This window comes from Vulpes vulpes, chromosome 4 (assembly GCF_048418805.1).
Source record: "Vulpes vulpes isolate BD-2025 chromosome 4, VulVul3, whole genome shotgun sequence".
Lineage (NCBI taxonomy): Eukaryota > Metazoa > Chordata > Mammalia > Carnivora > Canidae > Vulpes > Vulpes vulpes.
This window is the reverse complement of record NC_132783.1, coordinates 121,612,219-121,622,278: the sequence shown is the minus strand read 5'-3', so window position 1 is coordinate 121,622,278 and position 10,060 is coordinate 121,612,219. Positions and strand designations below refer to the sequence as shown.

The 10,060-nt window shown below is 35.1% G+C and overlaps 1 pseudogene; it reads right to left on the bottom strand.

The window, feature by feature from the left end:
• Nucleotides 1-6,541: 6,541 nt before the first annotated feature.
• LOC112933807 (U2 spliceosomal RNA) lies at nt 6,542-6,651 on the bottom strand (annotated as a pseudogene).
• Nucleotides 6,652-10,060: the final 3,409 nt, after the last annotated feature.

Genomic DNA, 10,060 nt, shown 5'->3' with positions numbered 1-10,060 from the left:
AATTTTTACAGTTCATATTTCATTCTTCCAATCCAGGGTCACTCAACTTTAGAGCACATTCAGTGTTATACGCCTGAGCATAATAGAGAGCAAGATATGTATATCTCAATAAACAACAAAGTAAGCCTGAGAAACACCATTTCAGCAATAGATGCATCTAAAAGAGGTAGAAAACTGCAAAATGGGCACAGCTTCAATACAGGGATCAACTTAGTCTGACTAGAACCTTGAACTACACTAAGGAGGGCACTTGGTGGGATGAGCACTGGGTGATATACTAGGTTAGCAAATTGAATTTAAATTTTTTAAAAAAGGAAAAATAAAAAGAGCCTTGAACTAGATCTCAGGGAAGCAAACTTTTTTGTTCTCTTACCTATGCAAATGACTAAGCTCACTTGGCTTCTATAGGTATGAGGATTTTAAGTATCAGTAAATTAATAACATTTGTGTTTCTTAATTTCAATATGGAAAATGACATAGGATAATTAGTAAAATTCTTTTCTGAATAAAAACATTCAGTCTATTGATTCGCCTTTTTAAAACTACATGCAAATGTTCTAAGAACAGCAGGTTTTCAGTAGGACTAGTCAAGTATTACTAGTGACCTGAGAAATACACATTGATCAATAACAATATTATATACCAAGGTAAAGAATCAGGGAAGAGAGGAGCCTGGGTGGTGCAGTTTGTTAAGTGTCTGACTCTTGGTTTTGGCTCAGGATGAGATCTCAAGGTCATGATCTGAGGGTTGTGAGATCAAGCCCTGCATTGGGCTCCTCACTCAGTGTATGGTCTACTTAACTCTTTCTGCCTCTGCCCCTCCTCCTACTCTCTCTCTCTCTCTCTCTTTCTCTCTCTCTCTCTAATGAATAAATAAATCTTTAAAAAAAAACAATCAGGGAAGAAAAAAATATATGGAATGATTTCTTCCCTTAATACTCTAATAATGTAGTAAAAAGATCATATATACATAAAATGTAATTAATAAAAATATCTGATGAACTGATTTGCATACAAGGGATAAAATGGAAAATGGGAAAGAAATCAATAAGTAAAAGACAGATGACTATTGAATCCTCATGGTAGGGAAGCCAAAGTGGGGGCTTTGAAAAAGAAAAATATTTGAATAAATAAAATGAAGTATAATTATTCTCTCTGGTTTTCTGTTTCATGGGCCTGAGATCTTCGTAACATTAGTTTGCTTGTGTTATTAACTGAATGTTTATGCCCTCCCAAAATTCATTTAATTAAGCCCTTATGTGATAGCATTTAGAGGTAGAAGCTTTGGGAAGTAATTAGCTCATGAGAGTGGAGCCCCCAAGTTGGAGAAGAGGGAAAGAACTAGTCTTCCTCCCTTTCTCCCTCTGCACCCCCCCCCCCTTTTTCTCCCTCTGCCATGTGAGGATGAAATGAGAAGATGGCCCCATCTGTAAACCAGAAAGAAAGCCTTTACCAAGAACTCAATCATGCTAGCCTCTTGATCTTGGGCTTCCAGACCCCAGAATTTTGAAAAAATGTCTGTTGTTTAAACTACCCAGTCTATGGTCTGTTCTACCAGTCTGCACTAAGATCCTTAATCTGCCTTCACTTACAGAATTGAAGCTTAGTAAAGACTAAATAAGTGAGTCTTGAAGTATTTTACATGCAATATCCCACTTGTGTTATAAAAACATACCCAATAGTATGTACTATTATCCTTATTTACAGATCACAAAACTAATGTTCAAGGGAGTTAAATGCTGCCTATTGTCATATAGTAAACTCAAGATCTAGAATTTGAACCTAGTACATTGATACCAGAAGTCCCATTTTATTACATTATCTTCAAATACTAAGATACTGTTTAAAGTGTGGTATGTACAGTTAATAACAAGTGTTAGTAAATATGTTGAGAAACTAGAACACTTGTAAACTGTCACTGGGAATGCAAAATGGTATGGTCACTATGGAAAACTGTATGGTACCTCCTGAAAAAATTAAAAATAGAATTATTATATAATGTAGCCATTTCATTTCTGGCTATATGCCTCAAATAATTGAAACTAGGAACCTGAGGAGATATTTATACAACCATGTTCATACCAGCATTTCTTATAATTTCTTATAATAGCCAAAAGGTGAAAGAAATCCAAGTGTCCATCAATGGAAGAATGAATAAACAAAATGTGGTATATACATACAATAGGGTATTATTCAGCCTTAAAAAGGAAGGTAATTTTGACATATGCTACAACATAGGTGACTTGAGGATATTATGCTAAATGAAATAAGACACAAAAACATAAGTACTGTATGATTCCACTTACATGCACATACCTATAATCAAAATTATAGACACAGAGAGTAGAATGTGGTTTCCTGGGGATGGGGAGAGAGAGTAAGGGGAATTATTGTTTAAAAGGTACAGAGTCTCAGTTTTGCAAGGTGAAAGGTGTTCTATGAATGGATAGTGGTGATGGCAGTACAACAGTATGAATGTACTTAGTGCCACCAAACAGAACACTTAAAAATAGTACACATTATATTACCATGAATAAAAAAACTCAATCTAAACTTTAAAAAAAGTGTGGGGTGTGTATCCATCTATCTGTGTATGTTTCTGTGTTTTATGTTGGGGAGTAGAGGAAGATAGTGGACGTTCTTTTTTAAAAAATTAAAGGAGAAGAAAAAAAGAAGGCACCAAAATAATAGTAATTAAATTTTGCTAACCACAACTTCTGAATAACTTGACCTTTCATTTTTATATGACATTGGATAAGAAAGAAGTCAAAATTACCCACACATGCAATTTTAGTCACTTTTCTAAGAAACATGTTTGGTACAAGTTCCACGCTGACATCTCTTAATTAACTAATCATGATTTTGGAACACTATTCCATGCTGGTTTATAAATCAAACACTGAACCAAAAGGTAGGTCACAAGAACTCCAACTAAAGACACTATAATACACTCTTTAATTGCTGAGCTGTCTTTTTCTTTAAAGTTGTAATTCCCCAATTTTGGATATCACAGTAAAGTTGACACAAAAGATAGCATCTTAACATAGTATTACTTAACAAAGATGGCTGTCATTTCTGTCACATGAAAACCCTGTCAGGAACCACACTTCAACTTTCTGTTGCCATAGATACCACTTTTCCTCTGTGATCAAAAGTGAAAAACATAGCTCAGTGTCATGATTCAAAATATAAAGAATTGAAACCACTTCAGAAATATATACAAAGACTCAAGAGCAAGTCTCTTATCACTGGGATTTCAGTCACACAAAGTAAAATTCTAGAGCATCAGTTGTTGCTTGGCCAGTGGAGAAGTTGAAGAATAGAATACTAATGATGCAAAATGACTCCATATAACAGCAAAACAAGTTTGAAACAATGCATTGCTTCTAGGTGTATTTTTTTCATTTATTAATAAAAGAATGTACCTGGGACCTCATATCCAAGTTGTAAAACTTAACCTGGACAAAGTTAATTTCCTGGTATATTGATTAAAGAGCAAACTTGACACTAAACATTGTCATTGTTTTATCCTGAACTGCATTTAATTTTATCCTGAAGAATGGTAGTCAGATATTATCTATGAATTTAAGGCATATTGGCAAATGGTGCATATTTGTACACCAGAGAAGTCTGAAGGGCAAAATTATTCAAATTAAAATTAAAGCCCTGATGGAAATAATTATAAGGCTGGAAAACACCTGTACAGCAGTAAACAACATGTTCAGGAAAAGAGTCACTTTCAGAGATTACCGTGGTCATCTAGCTATTGTGGAGTTTTGCCAAGACTATTGTGGGAAATGTTAACCTTCTGTGGTCTCTTATGTCTTCTGGGTATGGAGAGTGACAGGAGAAATGAGTCTATGCTCGAATGCCTTTGAAACTTATAGGGATTAAAAATGCACATTTATTCCCCCCTTTTTTTCCTTGTGGGTCTTTTTTTTAATAAATTAATTTTTTATTGGTGTTCAATTTACCAACATACAGAATAACACCCAGTGCTTTTATTTATGGAATATTGCAATAAATGCAAGTTGAATAGTCCTGGTCTAAGTAAAAACAGCTAATTAAAATGATGAGCCAGCAAAAAATTATTCATATGATAACTTTTTTTCTGAAAACTAGTTTTTATACAAAAAGGCAAATGGGAAGAGACTGTTAAATTGTTACATTTACTAATACAAACAGCATTATACTATATTGAATAATATTTTGGGGATCAAAATTCCTTCATGAGTTATTACTTACAATAATTGGGAGGCAACAGGCATGATAGGTGAGCTTAAGTGCTTGGGGTTAGATAGAACTGGTCTCTACCACTGACTAGTATGGATGTTGAGTAAGTTACTTAAATTCTTTAAATCTCAATTTTCTTACCACACAATGATAGTAATAATAATATCTACCTGGTAAGATTATCACAAAGTTTAAGTAAATAATATTATCAAATTTCTAACCACACAAAAAAATCCTCTGAGTAATATTTTAAGATTTTATTTATTCATGAGAGAGGCAGAGACATAGGAAGAGGGAGAAACAGGTTCTCTGCAGGGACCCTGATATGGGACTTGATCTGGAACTCCAGGATCATGTCTGAGCCGAAGGCAGACACTTAACCGCTGAGCCACCCAGGTGTCCCTGAAAAATATGTTTTAAAGCCCAATATTGAGTGAAGTAAAAAAAACCGGCTATTTACAAAGATGAAACATGTCATGTTGTTTGATGGAAAGTCTCAATTTTGGTTTTCTTCTCTCTCTCTCTCTCTCTTTTTTAAAGGATTTGTTCATTTCTTCTAGAAAGAGAGAACAGAGGGAGAAGAAGAGGGAGAGGAGAAAATATCCTCAAGCAGACTCCCCACTGAGCTCTGAGCCCACCACCAGGCTCCTTCTCACAACTCTAAGATCATGACATGAACCAAAATCCAGAGTCAGACGCTTAACCAACTGAGCCATGCAGACACCTCAGAGACACTGGATTTTGTAAGAAAGAATATTTGTTTCCAAAGTATATTTTTCTTTTAGCACAATTCCAAACAAAACACTAGTGGGATTTATTTGGGAATGGATAAAGATCATGTAGAAGAATAAATGGGATGCAATAAATACAAATAATTTTAGAAAGAATATTAATATATTAATGATTCTAAAGTTTTAAAGATTTACTAACAAAATTCTGAGTAGTGTGTTCATGTTTGAAGAATTGTGAAGAGGATTAATAGAGCATCCATAAATCAGAAATAGAGTCTAGCATATATAATACTTTGCTGCCATAAAAAAATGTTATATAATAAAGTCAGTAGAGAAATAAATAGCTACCCTTTAGAAGCAGGTATTAGAAGTATTAGGCTAATTTGTTAGGAAAGAAAAGCTAGATTATATATTTTAGATAGAAATAATGAACAAATATGCTAAAACATTAGATGTAAAACTTAGAGTCATTTAAAGATTTAGTAGAAATAACAGACTATTTAGGAATGCAAGTTGAATATCTAGGTGCACAGAATCACTGTAAAATTCTTGAAGGGAAAAGTGTATAGATGTAAATCAATATGTTGAATGTTACATGTCAGTAATTTCATAACCAAATATATGAGGCAAATGGCCAAGTGAGATACAATGTTTGCAACAATAGTATTACAAAAAGATGGCTTTCAAGTCAAAAAAGTAAGTGACTAACTCTGCAACAGAAAAAAATGGCTCAAATCATTTAGGCATTTTAGAAAGGAAGAAATACAAATGGACAGTAAACACATAAAGGTTTACATTACCAATAATTAAGTAATGCAAAATTTTAAAAGATGTCATTATCCTTCATAAAATTGGCAAATATAAAAAAAATCCAAAAATAGAGATTGTTTGGTGGGACAAGCATCCTCATAAAGTAAAGGATTCTCACAAGTAAAAATTGGCATAACCTTTTGGCAAAGCAACTTGGAAAAACAGAGCTCTCATTCTTTTCATTTTATTTTTCCAATAATAGTTGTTGCCAGAACTCACCCTTAGGAGATCGGAAACCAATATACATAGAAGAATTTTCATTTTAGTGTTTCTGTGATAATAGTAGGCATCCTAGTTATCATTAATGATGAATAGTTAAATAAATGATGCCACATCCATTAATTGAATTACATATCCATTAAAACTATTTTTAAAAGTTCTTTAATGACATTAAAAATGTTCAAGGTATATTAAATGGGACAAAAAGACAAACCAGAATAAGAAATAACTGCATAATTGAATTTTGTGTAAATAAATACATGCATTCCACATTTGTAAGTGTATTCTCACAATAAATCCAATTAGAATACTAACAGCGATGTAGTTGTAGAGTGGTAGTGAAAATACATCTCAACCTCTTCTCTATACATTTTGCATTTGCCTTATTTTATTTTTTTCCATGTTAGAAATACTTTATTACATGAAGACTCATTCCAACACTATTAACATTTTTAAATGAATGAATATTGAAAATTAAATACATTTTTGCAGTTATAGAAATAATAAAGTTTCTGCTTAACATCTTGGGATATTATTTTTTTAACATCTTGGGATATTCTTCAATTAAGTTACTCTTTTATTATTAAGGACATATCAGATATTAAACTGAGAAGAAGAGATACTACACTTGATTTTAGCCAAATGGCTGAGAAGCTAACTAGTTATCCTTTTTATTATTGTGATTATCTCCTCTTTCTACCAATGAATCATTTTGAATAGTTAATATAGGCGCATGGTACAAAATTCAGAAGTTCCAAAGAAATATATAGTGAAAATCCATCCTTCTTCCTCCTCTGCCTGGTATCCACCTAACTCACCCACTAAGGGTTATTGATATTATCAGTTTCTTTTTTATCATTCCAGATATGATTTATATATTTTAGAATAACCCTTCAATACACACACACACACACACACACACACACACACACACACACAAATAGTAGTATACCCTTCTGTACTATTCTGCATATTGTTTTTCTCATTTAATATTTAATGATGTATTTTCGTATCAGTACATATACAAGTGTTCCATTCTTTTTAGTGATTTCATAGAATTCAGTATGAACACAATGTAATTTATTAACTGTTCCCATTATGATTGGCAATTAGGTAGTTTTTAGCCAATTTGCATTTACAAACAATGTAACTAGTAAACTAAAACTAGTTCAGCTTTTTAGTTTTGAAAGTTACTGTGAGAGACACCTGGGTGGTGCAGCAATTGAGCTTCTGCCCTCAGCTCAGGGCGAGATCCCAGGACTGGGGATCAAGTCCTGCATCTGGCTTCCTGTAGGGAGCCTGCTTCTCCCTCTGCCTGGGTCTCGGCCTCTCTCTCTCTCTCTCTCTCTCTCTCTGTCTCTCATGAATAAATAAATAAAATATTTTTAAAAAAAGAAAGAAAGTTACTGTGAAATTGCCTTCCATGGCTTTATACCATTTGTAATCTCATCAGCAACAAATGGACATGTTTATTTCCCCTAGACAATATGGATCTGATCAAGCTTTTTCATTGCCAATATGGAGATGAAAAATGGCATCTCATTGTAGTTTTAAAGTGCACTTCTCTTCAACAGTGAGGTTGTTTTTCATATGTTTAACAGTCATTTATATCTCGTTTTGAAGCTAAAGTTTGTAGCACAGTTTGATCTGATCATTGCATTCCACTTCATGCCCTGTAGAACCTGAAGATGCCTTTATATCTCCACTGCTTTCATATCAGTTTAGGTCACTTTGACTGCACATAACATAAAATCCTGGCTCAACTGACTTTAATAGTGAGGGAAATCTTTTATCCTACATTATATTATGTCCTTAAATAGAGTAACACTAGGGTTGGTTAATTAAGCTACCTCAGCAAGGAAACTGAGGATCCTGGTCTTTCTATCTTTCTGATTGCCACACTCTAACTTGATTACCCCATGGTAGGAAAAAGGCAGCATCACAGCCTACTGACAATAAAAATGATAATAAAGCTAGTTTAAGTTTTGCAAATTTGAATTACAGAAAGGTATAAAATAAGAAGTAAATTTTCCTTCTCTTCTACTTTGAGTCTCTCTCCAAAAGAAACCACTTAAGTTCTTATAATTATTTGAAAAATAAAGAAAACTAAGACTATGTGCATACCTGAGTATCTCTATTTATATTTCATGCATTCATTTGTTTATTTTAAATCCCAAAGAGACTCATATTTTATATATCATTCAAAGCTTCACTTTTTTTCATTCATTATTCCTTAAAGATTTTTCTAGTTAGACTATACAGTCCTCTGTTTGTCATAATTTTTAATGGGTCTCCTTGCTGATAAAGACATTGGTTAGTCTTATTAGGAGGCTACTATAAATAAAGCTGCAGTGGACATCTTTGCATATGTATATTAGCATACTTCTACAAGTCCAAGTTCCTAACAGTGGATCAAGGTGAAAGAAAGTACATTTTACTTTTTTTATTTTTTTTATATTTTTACTATTTTATTTATTTACTTGAGAGAGAAAAAGTGGTGGGGAGGGTCAGAGAGAGAGACAGAAGCAGAATCCCCACTGAGCAGGAAGCCTGATATGGGGCTTGATCCCAAGACCTGGAGATCGTGAGCTAAGCCTAAGGCAGACACTTAACCCACTGAGCCGCCCGGGTGCCCTGGGAAAGTACATTTTAAACTTGATGGTGAAATTTACCTCCAGAAAGGTAGTTCCAGTGTACCTGACCACCAAGAGTGTATGAGAGTATCTGTTTTCTGTTGATAGAGAATCTTGCCTCTTCCAGGAGCCCCTTGACATCTGCAGTAATGAGGATGGGTGCTCACCAGGAAGCAAGTCTAGCCCCCGTGCTGGGGGCATCAGATGTCTCCCTCCATAGTCTTTGATTCCTTATTGATTGTGAGGTGGCAGTCACAGTGTGGGAGCCAGTAGTCTCTTTTCTTGGGTGTAGCGACCACACCCTGGATTTCCCTTATCACTTTAGCATGGTTGTCCTATTTGTCTCAAGGTGAGAGAGTGAAGAACCACTTCCTCTTACTCTTTCAGGTGAAGGCATGTAGACAGAGGCCCTCTCCTGTTGCCCAGACAAAAATTCAGATAATCCCAGAGCAGGTGAGACTCTCCTAGGCATCCTAGGCACGTGGGTCTTCTCCCCTGGATATGGGTCTTCCCCATCTCCAGTCCTGTCTGAATACCTGGCTTTCAGTGCTGGACCTCAAGGCTGCACTTGACATGTGAGATGCATCTGGTCAGTTGCTGATGTGCTCAACCTTCCTTGCTGGTCTGTCATTTGCTGACATTGGCTTTTCTACAGCCTGGTGTATTCTTCAAGGCATTTTCCCAAGGGAAAATGCTATCTTGTCTATTTTTATTTTTCTCTCTTTTGATCCTCATGTTTAGCTGATTGAGTCTACTAGCTTTCTCAGGCACTGGTGATATTGACCCATGGCAGCCAGGGTAAGCGCATCCTCCTCTTTCTGAATTAGCCACTATGGCAAGATACCACTGTGGCTCTTCGACTTTGGTTCACTAAACTCTGTCATATGGCACAGTCCTTGGTGTCCCAGCCTTCAGACCTGGTCAGCAAGCTGCCAATCCACAGCTCTGGAGCTCGGAAGACAGCTGAGCTCTGTGCTTGTTCTCTGGCTGACTGCTCATTGGTGTTCCTTTCTCCTGCCAGCTGCATATAACAAAATCAATAAAGCCAAGAAGCAGACAGCAGAAACTTTTGATGAGAGAAGAAAGTAAAAATGAATGTGATATGGCTATGCTTGGTGGCCTACAGTTTCTCTGGGCCCTGTTCATGCAGCTATCTTAACCTTTCTTCCTGGAGCTTTATTTAGTTCCAGCAACTCAAAAGACTCTTAAACCCTGACTCCCAAAAGAACCCTGGTCTCAGGGGTGGGTTTTAAGGACACTCTTAGGTATAATAGCAATGACTATATCTAATTCAACATTTGAAACAGTAATATGTGCCAAGAATCTTAAGCATTTTACATGTTTCAAATAATATAAACCTCAAACCACCCTGTGTGCTAAATTTTATTGTCTCCATTTTTTTCAGATGGGGAAATTAGGGCACAAAATTAATTT